The 14,339-nt window shown below is 33.0% G+C and overlaps 1 pseudogene; it reads left to right on the top strand.

The window, feature by feature from the left end:
* The first annotated feature begins 815 nt into the window (after positions 1 to 815).
* Positions 816 to 6,405, top strand: LOC107854155 (annotated as a pseudogene).
* Positions 6,406 to 14,339: the final 7,934 nt, after the last annotated feature.

Below are 14,339 nucleotides of genomic sequence, written 5' to 3'. Positions count from 1 at the left end.
GAAGGGAAAATCAGGAAAGAGATGTTATAAAATCATACAAGAAAAGAAGAAAAAATCAGGAAAATCTACAGAAAGTACAACAAATATTTGTTCTTGTCATTGAGTAAGATGGTATGTATGTTGTTTTTGTACAAGTTCATAATTGTCCTAAAGATAATTATGTGATTAACAAGAAGGCTATGCTTGCTGATAATAATAATCATTATAGTGTATCCATTTAGAGGATGAATTTGATAAAGATAACCAACTGGTGTATGATCATGATAAGGATGAAGAAACTAGAGATACACGAAAGATTAAGTAATACACAAAATGGATAACCATCAGAATAAGTAATTCATGAAAGAACTCAGATTTTATTACATAGGCAGAAATTAGATTAGATGGAACCAAGAAAGAATTGACAAGGAATAAGCTTAATTAAATTTGTTTACTACTTCTAATACTTACCGAACATGCTAAAGTAATTATTTACGATTAGGTAAAGAGTGGGGGCTCTTTTTCTTTTTGCCAACTGTAAAACATAAAAAAAACACCTGAACTGTTTGAACAAAAAAAAATGTTGGTCAAAAGTAAAAAATTAAAAAATCAACTCTTGTACTATTGATTTATGATACTGACATCATTTGTGATGATTCATGACAAATAACAATGATGGTTCATTTACTCATATAGAGTATAATATTTTTAAAACTAGACTTGTTTAACAATACTATAGTCCACACCATTTTACAGACCAATACTCTTGTTTTTGTTTTTACATAGAATTAGAGAAAACAATTGCTCTGTTTCTTCTCTTCTTTTATTTAATTAGTATGAAAATCGTCTTTACAAGAATACTAACTTTCATCCCATATGCATGTATCACTAATGAATCATTAATCTGATTCTTTTTTCGTCTCTAAAGTTTTCAATCCATAGATTGTGGATTTCCAGGTTTCAACTTATTCTGTGATGCTTCAAATAAGACAATTCTTTGATTACCAAGTCTGCTAAGAGAAGTCATAGTCACAGTACAAGCCATAAAATATTCCACATAGGAACTATGGCTTAACGACCCTAACGATTGCCTTCCACAGCTTATTCTTAAACTAAACCTCTCTTCTTCCCTAATTTTAGTTATTTATATCAGGATTTCACATTATTCAATTGCTCCGTTGATTGTACGGTGATCAAGATAAATCCAATAACTTATTTGAGTGGTTTGGGTTATACTATTTATGCTACATTATCTATGAAGAGATTTAGGTTGTTGTCGAGACCAAAGTGTAAGTTGATAAGAACTATAGGTGTTCCAGTACAGTGGCCTTTTTTGACAAGTGGTGTCTTCAGATCTTAGTGCTGATATTCAAGTTACTTAAGCTAATCCAGATTGTAGAAGTTGTGTGTCAAGAGGTGGATGATGTACTTTAAAGAGAAAGACTATGTTTACTAGAGAATTTTTTTTGTGAAAATGCTTGTGTAGTCGGTATGATCCCTATTAATCAAGTTTCTTTCAGTATCTTTGAAGTTTCAGTCTTATTTTCTCTAATTTCCTCTTTCCTAACCAAAAGATAAGCGATAACTCCTTCTTCCTCTGAAGTTACTAGTTATTGTTGTGTGCATATTTAGAGTTTCTCCTAGCTAAAATATATCGGTTGCAAAATTGGGATTCTTTTTAGTCAAAGTAGTTGATTTAAGTAATCATAATATTATAAATCCTCCTAACATTGGATTTGCTAAGATGCTCTCCCCTAGGCACGTGCTCTATCTGCACTCGAATTTAGTTCAAATGGAAAGGGGTAGCAAGAATAGAACCAGTGTTAGAGCCAAATGGATATAGAAAATTCATATAACCAAAACTAGTTTCGATTAAGGCTTAGTTGGTTGATTGATTAAGTGATTGATAGAGAATTTAAAGATCTAATAAGAGGTCAAAAAGAGAAATAGTTTACCTTAGAAATGCTTTCCCAACCTTTCAAACGAGGCAAAATACTTTGATGTCTTTAGATCTCAAATTTCACCACAAAAAAGAATGAGGACACCTGAATAAAGGCCAACTCAAATAGAAGTACACTAGTTTTGACATAGAATCAGTTTAGGATTAATGCCATCACACCCAAGTCCCAACAAATGACCCAACTAAGTACAGTAAAAAAGAGAACAGAGACCTCTATAAAGTGTTGTCTTCTAATGTACTCTCATTTGTTTCCCTTCAGCCTAAGACACGTCTCATGTGCATGATATATACATAAGAGAGGGTGTATGTGACACCTATCCTAGGAGAAGAGTCTCATATTCACGAAACACAATAGAGACGTTAGATATATGAGTAAACATCTTACACCCTAGTGACATATATTAAAGTCGTACTTATCCAGACATTAAGTGGACAATATCTATACTAACGTGTTTTAGAGAGCTGGGAGTTCAGGCCACTCCACAAGCAAGTTGGTTATGCTATTATCTACAATATAGTTTCCTGTCATATAAGAGATATACTATAAGAGTGTTCCCAGTGATTTTGTTAATTTGGAAATCATGCTTAGATGGAAAAAGTCATTGAGTTAGCAGTTAGTTGTGACACAGATGAACAAATAAAAAATTTCTCCAACGGTATGTTTCCATGACTTGAACGAGTGATCTTTTGATCACATGGCAACAACTTTCTATTACTCCAAGGTTCGCCTTCCCATAAAAATATAACTATCCTTTTTAATAGTTTTATGGGAAACTGGCAGCCCATTTAGCAACAAACTTGGTCCACAAATATAACTAGTCCAAAATTACTCATATTTAATCTAAAAAGCTCAAAATAAATTCAAGTAGCCACAAAAAATATCTACACATTTGAAAAAATCTACAGAGAGACCATAAAGTAATGAAAGATATCAACCTTTGACATTAATTGATTTCCTTAAGTAAAACTTTGACAGATATTTTCTCCATATTATCACCAAATATGAAGTACTACAATAGTTGGTTTCCTTAGTACCATCTCTGGTCAAACGTGAATACTTATCTACACCAAGCGTTCACATCAAAATAATATAATTTAACTTCTAAAGATGTGGCTTATGGTAGGTAAATCTCATATATGTATATAGGCTAGTTTTATATAATCTATTTTTTACATATTATGTTCTGGAAATTTAAACATTTTCTCCATATTATGACCAAATATGAGGTACAACATTAGCAATTAGTTTTCTTAATTTCGAGTACAGAGTCTGGTTTCCTTAATTTCAAGTCAACGGAGTCGTGTTTCCTTAACAACATTAACAATTGTTACTCAACAGAATCAGCAGAGGTACAACAGAGACTTATTACATACGTAAGCCCATCTATTATCTCTAACTAATTCTGCTCGTACCATCAGGCTACTAATTCATACTCAACAAGATAGGTTAAAATGACCTAAACCACGAGTGAGGAGGAATAATATAATTATACGAGTCATGGAGTAACAAAGAAACAACAATATCGGATCGAGACAGAGGAACTGTTGTCGTAAATTAAGAATTGAGAATGAGGAAGACGATTGAGAGGAGATTTTCTTGAGAATTGGTGAGATTGCTTTTTTTGTTCCTTAGAGAATTGAGAGAAGATGGACAAACACCGACTGAGCTGTCATGTGAGAAAAAAATGAGGGAATACATTTTTGTTAGAAAATTATATATCAATTACTATATTTTTGTACATTTTTTTAAAGTTTTTTCTTATGCTACCGATTATTTTCATTTTCAATATATATACAAGTGAACTTTTAAATATAAAAATTTTAATTGGACTTATGGTATTATGTAGTTAAAAATATTTTTAATAAAAAATAAATACTCAATAAAACGAATTGGAAGTATGTAGACAAATATAAGGGATTTGTTTTGTTAGGAATAAGTTTTTCTAGAATTAAATATCCTTGTTATCTCATCCAGGATTGTGCATATTTTGGTTCAAACTGAAAAATCCAAATAATCAAATTGAAATTTAATTTTTATTTTGATTTTTTAATTATTTAATTTTTCAGATCGACTTTGGTTTAAAATTTTACAAATTCAGTTAAATGGTTAGGATTTGATTTTCTTAAAAGAAAATGGTTAAACTGAAAAACCAAAATTATATAAATAATATATATATATATATATTATTTTATATATTCAGTATAATAATGTTTTTTCATTATTTCATTTCATCCATGTTGAGTTATTTATATTTGAAAATAAAAAACATGTTTAAAAAAAATTATTTTTTTCTAAAAAAAAAAATCACCAATTTTAAACGTTCGGTCATGACAAAGAAAGACTCTTCAAAATTGAAATAAAAATCCAAAATAACTTAACCCCAAATTGAATTTATTTTTGTTTGTTCATTACGGTTGCCATTTTCGTCAATCCAAAAATTGAAAAACCAAACCGATATTAAACAAGCAAATCAAACAAACAGAAGCCCACCCCTAATCACCTAGCATGCAAAGATTTACCTCCGTGGAAAGGATGATTCATTCGGATCGACGTGAGAGTCCAACTACATTGCCAGAATCCATGTTGTATGTTTGAAAGAGGTTGACCTCCTTGCTTCTCTCATGGTACGCTCCTCTTCCCGCCGAGTCCCTTTTCTCCTCAGTCCACAGAGAAAAAATATTGGACTAATGCCAACTGTTCATCACGAAAAAAAGGACTCACTAAGTCAGGATCACTAACTAATACTAATATCTCATCATATATATAATTCTTAAACTACCTAATACTTTCAGCTCATTATAAAATTAATAAAATAATTTTTTATTTTATTTCATGATTATTATACCTTATATCTCACACCAAACGACTCCAAAGTGTTGTACATTATATTGATATACTATATTGTCGTGCGTAGAATGATGCCTTGCAATTATATTGAAATTAACCAAATATAAATGAATAGAAAAACATGCTCTATTTGAGCCCTAAGTCATTCTTTGCTCTATCTTAGGCCAACGAAATTTCATCACTTTAATTTTTTGGTGATAACATAACGAGTCAAGCTAATGTTTATTCAACTCGAATACATATGTGATACCATCTATGTCTATAAACTAATTTTAATTTTTGGAGCATCTTTTGTTTGATTATATGTGTCCACCGATTTAATGTCAAATTTTTTCTTATTTTTTTTTATTCTTCAATTTTATCATTTGCCTATTTAAAATTTTCAAGTCACAAAAATCCAACGTAAATTCCCAAAAAATAATTTCAGTTAAATTTGTAACAACACAATCCCCCAATAATTTGTCAAGTAATAATTTCGTAGGTAAATCCCCAAGATATAATTTCAGCTAAATTTGTACCAACACAATCCCCCAATAATATCGCAAGTAATAATTTTGCAGGTACATCCCCAAGAATAAATCCCTAGCAAAATTTACAGCACAAAATTGTAATAATATCTATTACATAAATTTTCACCAAAATATCTCTACAGAAATTCGTAGGATTAATTACCTGAGATTTTTATATGAATTTAAAAAGTATATATATATGTTCATATGCCTACTGATTTACCTTGAGATAAAATACCTGTCGATACGTTTCCCGAGGTAATGTCGCACGTAATAATTTCACAGGTAAATCCCCAAGAATAAATCCCCAGCAAAATTTGCAGCACAAAATTCTCAAACAATTTCTCGGGTAATAAAATCCATTACATAGATTTCCACCAAAATATATTTACGTAAATCCGAAGGATAAATTACCTGAAGATTTTTCTATGAATTTAAAACATTTATATATTTGTCCATATACCTCTGGATTTACCTAGAGATAAAATAATCGCCGATACATTTCCCTAGGTAATGTCGCAAGTAATAATTTCGCAGGTAAATCCCCAAGAATAAATTTCCAGCAAAATTAGTAGCACAAAATCCCCAAATAATTTTTCAGGTAATAAAATCCATTACATAAATTTCCACAAAAATATGTCTACGTAAATCCATAGGATAAATTACCTGAGAATTTTTCTATGGATTTTAAAAATATATATATTTGTCCATATACCAACGGATTTACCTAGAAATAAAATATCTGCCGATACATTTTCCAGGTAATGTCGCAAGTACGAAATTTGTGCAATATGGTGTCAAATTTACCTGCGAAATTTGTTGCAAATATATAGTTCGCAAGTAATATATTTTAGTATGATGATAATATTTTTGTAGGTAAATCCGTATGTATTTCATGCAATATTATCCCCTAGGTAAAACCCTATGTAATTTACATTTTTTTAGTAGTGTGTACTGCTTGGAGTTCCCTCTGTTTTTATTGATGTAGAGCCCCTCCTCCTCACCTTTTTGTGAAAATCCAGTCATTTGCTTTGCCATGGCTTCTTGGCCAGCAAGCAAATTCTCAAACTCCACAAGTGATGGTTGATTTTACCATCCTTGTACTGTAGTAACAAAGTTCTTGTATTCAGATCCCAAACCATGAATGATTATTCTTTTTATCCTGATTTCCCTTATTTGAGTTGTTGGTTCCAATTCTGAAATTTCACGACATATCGACTTCATTTGTTAAAGTATTGCGCAATGATCATATCATTTTGAGCTATCAACAACAATTCACTTTCTAAAAGTTGTAGTCATGTGTCATTCTTCTTTGAAAATAGGGCAGCCAGCGTGTCCCAAGCCTTCTTTGGTGTTTCAGCATCTCGTATATGTTCCAACATGTCATCTTCGATGGTGGTTTTGAGGGAAAATAATGTTTTTCCTGCTTTAATCTTCCATTTCCTTAATGTGCCATTCGGTTCTTCTACCCTCGGTTTGAATTTGCTTTCATTAACGGCCTCCCAAAGATCTTGATCTTCTGTGTAAGATGTCATACATGTCATCTATGTTTTGTAATTCTGATGGTTGAGTTTTTTCACTTTCCCTATGGCTTGAAAATCAGTCATTTTAATTTCTTTAAAACAACTGTGTATGTTCAAGAAGATGGTTGTTGCCACCAGCAACTTATAAATATTCTGCATGGCTTCTCTTTCTCTCCTTTAAATCTGGCTCTGATGCCAAATGATGAGCTCAACCCATAGCTAGCTTCGTAATGGAGTAGAACAAAATAAAAGGAAAGAGAGCAGAGAATGGAAAGCCTTGAAAACGTTTGCAGAGGATATGACTGAATGAATTTTATTCAATATGCTTAGTGTCCTTATATACGCTTACATTTTAAAGAGTCACTATCCCACTAAACCACTACTGTAATTCCACTAAACAAGTTTTCCTAAACTTAAGGAAATAGGGAAAAACCATCACAAACTGAAAAATAACAAATGCTAACTGAATGCTAAAATTTACCTACTAATGACTTAGTCAAACTAGAAAGCAACAGCTGATGTTGTACACTTTAACAAAACATTCCCATGCAAAATCTTCCTTCCAATTCTCTTTCAGAGATGTCTCTCTCATTACCTTCTAATAACCTTTCTCTCTTAAATTCTAATAAATACGAGTAATTATCACAAGAGGAGTTACACTCAACCTCCCTTTATTTATCTATTACTTCAACATAATGAACAGAATAAATATTCCACTCCGTTAAAAAGCTATTCTCTCTCCAATATCTCGACCACTGAGGCCCTACTACCCATCAATGAATCATCTTCCTCACATTCCACCTCATATGGCCCATCATCTGTTAATTTATGCCACTCAGTCAGTCCATTCGAACAACCCTCCAATTTCTTGGACAGAGAGGGCGTTGGATGGACATGTCGTCCTCTTCTCCATGAACATCAATAGGGTCAATACCCTGGTTGTACTTCGGAACCGCAACTTTCTCGCTCAATTAATCTCAGAGGGAATGAATATAGCCATCGAACACTTTGTAAATCATTTGTGACTTGTCAATGTCTTGGAACCTTTGGCTTCGGCTGCAATTCCTGCATTAATACACACAATGTAAATGTTTTGAAATCTCCCAAACCTCCTCAATAAATACCCGAAGCAGCAACCAATGCAAATTCCATTCTTCACGCCATAGGAAATAATCAGAAATAATCCACTATTCTTTTCTTGGCAACCTCTTCAAGTTTAGGAGGAGCTACATATGAATCCAAATTATGTTCCTCCTGAGCAAGGAGGTGCAGGGGTACATCTAGTGCAAAGGAACTCGTTCATTGAGATATCAAGCTTCAAAAATGCAACTCATATGATATTTCCGGAGAACGAGGACAAAACATATGTCCATCTCTGTCCAGTGGCTCTGACGAAGAGCTCTTTTGACTTGAGGCCATCGATCAATAGTGCCTTGGCAAAATATGTTGTAGTAATGACACCAGCTCTAAGGAACAACCATATTCCTCTAGTGGAACAATCAACTCCTAACCCCACATATTATACTCCAATGAGTGAACCAACTAGTTTTATTGTTTAGAATACTAGGGGTGTTAATAATGATAATTTTAAGCGTAATTTTAGGGACCTCATTCACACTCATAATCCTTATCGTGTTGCACTTCTAGAAACTAAGTTGGGTGATCATATTGGACTCATGCATTGATTTAATTTTTATGATTACTGGAAGTGCCAGATTAGGGTAGATCTGGTGGGATTTTTCTCCTCCAGCACACTAGATTTGTTACCGTAACTCGTAAGCATCAAACCTCTCAGGAAATGCATGCTACTATTCAGGTACTTCCCTCTAATATATGCCAGTGTCGACACTAAATTTTGCCTCTCCATTCTTGAAATTAATGTCTTCAGGCTTCTTAATAGTTAAAGGGCACGAAATATAATTTTTACACATTTTTTACAATTGTTAACAAATTATTGATAAACATCATTATTTTAGAATCTTTTACCAATTTATTGTCATATTAAATTTCTTTGCATTGTCATCTCTATATACAACATAGCACTACAATTATTTACCGCACACTATAATTATAATTATTTATAGCATAATGCATTTTTTAAAATAATTATATTTTATTTGTTGTTCACATTTTCTGTAATTAAATATCGAGACTCACATTTTTGCACATTATTTAATACAGTTCTCATATGATAATGTCAGCTCAATCATTTTAATACACAGAAATAAATCAATCAAATCAAGATCTCATCACCTTTAAAAAAGAGATATTTGAGGTGATGGATCAGATTTTTGTCCTTTGAATAATAATCTTTATTTATTGGTTAAAGGATGAAATGATCATTCGATTAATAAGCGTACGGACTAAAGAAAGCTTTAAGTAGACAAAAGGAGTCAATCTTTTATTTTTGGGTTAATAAAGAATGTTATTTTTATTATAAAAAATAAGAGGGGTTAATTGCAATAGACAACTATACACACGCACATCTACTACATTAATTGTAGTTCAGATTTATGTTGTTTCATCTTCTACCTCACTTTCTAAGCTTTCTCTTTCACTTTTCATAGGAAAACTCACCGGAGAGCTCTGATGCTCCACCACCTCATCGCCATATCTCCACCTCCATTTACATATAGGAAAACCCAAACAACCACCACCAAACTGATGTCCTCTTTACTTTTATGTCATGCTTCACCGGGTTTGAATGGGAAACATGGTGATGCCAAAACAAACAGCAACAACAGTTCCAAACAACAACAAACTAGTGAGATTCGATGAGTTCCACTGCCAACGAACTCACCAGAGCTTCATGCTCCAACCGAACACCACCTCCATTGCTCTTTTCCTATTTTCTCTTTTCGTTGCTTCTTCGTCGGAGGTGATGACCTGCGAAGCCTCCGACGTGTTGTCACTACCACTACTGTATCATCTTGATTTACCCTTTTTTGTATTTTGAATTATTTTTTACACATCTGTCTGGATGTTGTATTTCCTGTGTTGGTATTCACTATGGAAGTAACACCTCCCCTCCTTGATTTATCATAGGTTTGGTCGGAGTTTTCATTTTCTGGTGAAATCTCATATTTTTGCTAAAATACCATTGTCTCTGGCGGCCTCCCCGGCTGTTATTTTATATACATTGTATCTACTAGTCTCCAGTGTCGGTTATTGTTGTTTTGACAAGCACTATGCCATTCTCGACATCTTCATATTGCTCCATCATTTGGTTATCACTAATATTGCTTGTTTCGTTCATTGTTGGATTATTAGTCCGTTTAAAAAAGAATGTGTTATAAAACAAGAAAGAATAAAGAAGAAGAGTAGAGAGAATGGAGAGAGTAATTGTTATTTCTTCTCTCGAGGGATGATTTACTATGAAGGAAGCCCTTATATTTATAAGGGAAATTTGCCCTAGTTTCATACTAAAAGACAAATACATCAAATCCTGATAGACATCAAATAGATCTTGATAGACATTCATTATAATTGATATATATCATAACACTCCCCCTTGAATGTCTAACAATACGCATATAGGTTGCCTCATTAAAAACCTTACAAGGAAAATCCAGTGGGACAAAACCTCGTAAGGGAAAAAGAGTACAACACGTATTAGCTCCTCCTAATAAAAACATCCTTGAACCTTCGATTCCGATCTTATGCACCATTTTCTTGAAAGTTGCAGTTGGAAGAGACTTGGTGAATAAATCAGCCACATTATCACTTGAACGAATCTGTTGTACGTTAATATCACCATTCTTTTGGAGCTCATGTGTATAGAAGAGCTTTGGCGAAATGTGTTTCGTTCTATCTCCTTTTATGAATCCATCTTTCAAGTGTGCTATGCATACTGCATTATCTTCATATAAAATTGTGGGTACTTTATCACATTTCAAGCCATATTTTTCTCGAATGAGATGTATTATGGACCTCAACCATACACATTCTCGGCTTGCTTCATGAATAGCTATAATCTCAGCGTGATTCGATGAAGTGGCTACGATAGACTGCTTTGTTGATCTCCAAGATATGACAGTACCCCCACATATGAATAAAAACATAGCCTATTTAAGACGGAGCTTTATGCAGGTCGGATAAGTATCCAGCATCAGCATAACCAACAAGATTGAAATTGCAATCTTTAGAATAAAATAAGCCCATATCGATAGTCCCCTTTAGATATCATAATATGTGTTTGATCCCATTCCAATGTCTCCTAGTAGGATCAGAACTATACCTTGCTAGCAATTTTACTGAAAAGGCAATACCAGGGCTTGTAGTATTTGCAAGATACATTAGTGAACCAATTGCACTAAGATATGGTATTTCAGGACCAAGGAGTTCCTCATTCTTTTCTTGAGGTCGAAATGGATCCTTATTCATATCAAGTGATCGAACAACCATCGGAGTACTTAATGGATGTGCTCTATCCATATAGAGTTTTTTCAATACATTTTCTGTGTAGGCAGATTGATGGACAAAGATACCATTTGTCAAATGCTCAATTTGCAAACCAAGGCATAACTTTATCTTTTTGAGATCTTTCATCTCAAACTCTTTCTTTAGGTAATCAATTGCCTTTTAAAGCTCTATTGTCATTCCAATAAGGTTTATGTCATTGACATAGATAACAAGTATAACAAACTCCAACGTTGTTTTCTTTATGAAAACACATGGGCAAATTTCATCATTCGTATAACCGTTTTTAGATAAATATTCACTAAGACGATTATACCACATGCGTCCAAATTGCTTCAAACCATACAATGATCTTTGTAATCTAATAGAATACATTTCCCAAGGCTTTGAACTATATGCTTTCGTTATTTTAAATCCTTCGAGAATTTTCATGTATATCTCATTATCAAGTGATCCATATAGATAGGTTGTTACCACATCCATCAAATGCATTTCAAGTCTCTCATGGATAGTGAAACTAATAAGTTAACACAATGTTATTGTGTCCATAACTGATAAATATATCTCATCATAATCAACACTAGGCCGTTGTGAAAATCCTTGTGCAACAAGGCGTGCTTTATATTGTTGTATTTTATTTTTTCATTTCTGTTTTACACAAAGAACTATTTATAGCCAGCAGGCTTAACACCATTAGGTGTTTGAGCTATGGGTCCAAACAAATTCACGTTTGGCGAGCGAATTCAATTCAGATTGAACTACTTCTTGCCATTTTGGCCAGTCATTTCTTAGTCGACATTCAGTGATAGATCGAGGTTCAAGATCTTCGCTATCTTGTATGATTTTTGTTGCAACATTATATGCAGAGACATGATCCACTACTATTTTAGATCGATTCAGATTAGTTTCAACATCACTTGAATTTATAGATAGTTCCTCATTTTCTTGAGTCTCAGGCTCATTGATTCCTTCAGGGATATCAACATTGCTCAAATCTTGAACTTCCATATGTGGATATTTCGTAGTGTCATCTTAAACATTTGTTTTTCTTTTTCTAGGATTTCGATCCTTAGAACCTAATGGTCTGCCATGCTTCAAGCGTGCTTTAGATTCATTAGCTATGACACTAGTGGATGGTCTTTTAGGGACATCAATTCTAATTGGGACATTCTCTGCAGGAATATGTGATTTAGTGATCTTTTTCAAATCTGTAAATGCGTCCGGCATTTGATTTACAATTCACTGCAGATGAATAATCTTTTGTAATTTTTCTCACAAATAGAAGCACGTGGACCAAGATGAGATAGTGATGAATTTTTCCACCAAATTACTTTTTTGATGTCATTATGTTCTCCGCCTAATTTTGGGAAAAGTATCTTATCAAACCGACAATCTGTAAGTCGATTAGTGAACATATCTCCCATTAATGGTTCAAGATAGCGAATAATGAAGGGTGATACAAACCCAACATAAATTTCTAACCTTCTTTGGGGGCCCATCTTGGTGCGATTTGGTGGTGCTATCGGCACATAAACACCGCACCCAAAAATTCTCAGATGAGATATATTATGCTCTTGACCTAGAACCAATTGCAACGGAGAAAATTTATGATAATTTGTCGGTCTAAGATGAATAAGTATTGCAGCATGCAAAATTGCATGACCCCAAACAGAAGTGGACAACTTAGTTTTCATTAGTAATGGTCTTGCTATCAACTGCAGACGTCTAATTAATGACTCAGCAAGGCCATTTTGAGTGTGAACATGGGGTACAAGATATTCCACTCTTATCCCGATTGATAAGAAATAGTCATAAAATGTTTGGGATAAAAATTTTGCAGCATTATCAAGGCGAATAAACTTGATTTGATTATTAGAAAATTGTGCCCGTAATCGTATTATTTGTGCCAATAATTTTGCAAAGCACACATGAGACCATCTAGAAGAAGCATCTATTAGGACCATGAAATATCTAAACGACCCACTTGGTGGGTGAATTGGTCCACAAATGTCCCCATGTATGCGTTTCAAGAACGCGGGGGACTCAATCCCAACTTTTGTTGGCGATGGTCTCACAATCAACTTGCCTTGGTAACAAGCATTACATGAAAATTCACCATTCGAAAGAACCTTCAAGTTCTTTAATGAATGCCCATTTGAATTTTTTATTATTCGTCTCATCATTATTGATCCTGGATGTCCCAGACGATTATCCGAAAGTATAAAAGTATTGGAATCAGTAAACTTCCGATTTACTATGGAATATGCCTCAATTTCACAAATCTTTGTCCAATACAGGCCAAAAGATAAAGTAGGGAACTTTTCAACAACACATGTCTGCCCAGAGACATTCTTGGTGATACTAAGATATTCAAGATTCATCTTATCAAATGTCTTGATATGATAATCATTTTCACGGATATCTTTGAAACTTATCAAGTTTCTCCGAGACTTAGGAGAGAACATAGCATTTTGGGTGAAATTATAATGGCTTTTCCGAAGCATTCAATCAAATTAGCACTACAAGAAATTGTAGTAACATTAATCTTGCCCATGTTTAGATGAGAGAAATATTTGTCGTCTTTGAATATCATATGTGTAGTGATAGAATCAATCAAACATATATCTTCATGAAAATTATCCATATCTTTAAATAAAATAACATGCACCAAATAAACTATATATTAAATCTTGTACAAAGTGAAAATCATTAATAAATAATTAATTACCTTTTAGTTAAGTAATTAGTTTCATAAGAATACAATAATATAAGTAACTAAATTATTAATGCCAAATAAGATAGAAAGAACGACGAGTTTTATAACAACAAAATAAAGTGCCATTGTCCTTCTTTCACTTTATTGAAATCAGTATATTAAAATAGGAAAAAAAAAAGGGAGCAACGAGTTCAAATTAGAATCAGCTAGGCATTATATAAAAAAAGGTATGAATGATAGCAATATAATGTATTGTCCATTAATATAATGATTTCAAAAAATGGTGCCAGCAGCCTACCTTGCTTTTTATTAATGCATCCTTATAGATAGTATTTTCAATGTAATATTACTATTATATTAAGTCTCATATGAAAACAAAACAATC

Source organism: Capsicum annuum, chromosome 3 (genome assembly GCF_002878395.1).
Source record: "Capsicum annuum cultivar UCD-10X-F1 chromosome 3, UCD10Xv1.1, whole genome shotgun sequence".
In the NCBI taxonomy this organism is placed as follows: Eukaryota; Viridiplantae; Streptophyta; class Magnoliopsida; order Solanales; family Solanaceae; genus Capsicum; species Capsicum annuum.
The sequence above is the reverse complement of the archived record's forward strand: the minus strand, read 5'-3'. Positions and strand labels throughout refer to the sequence as shown.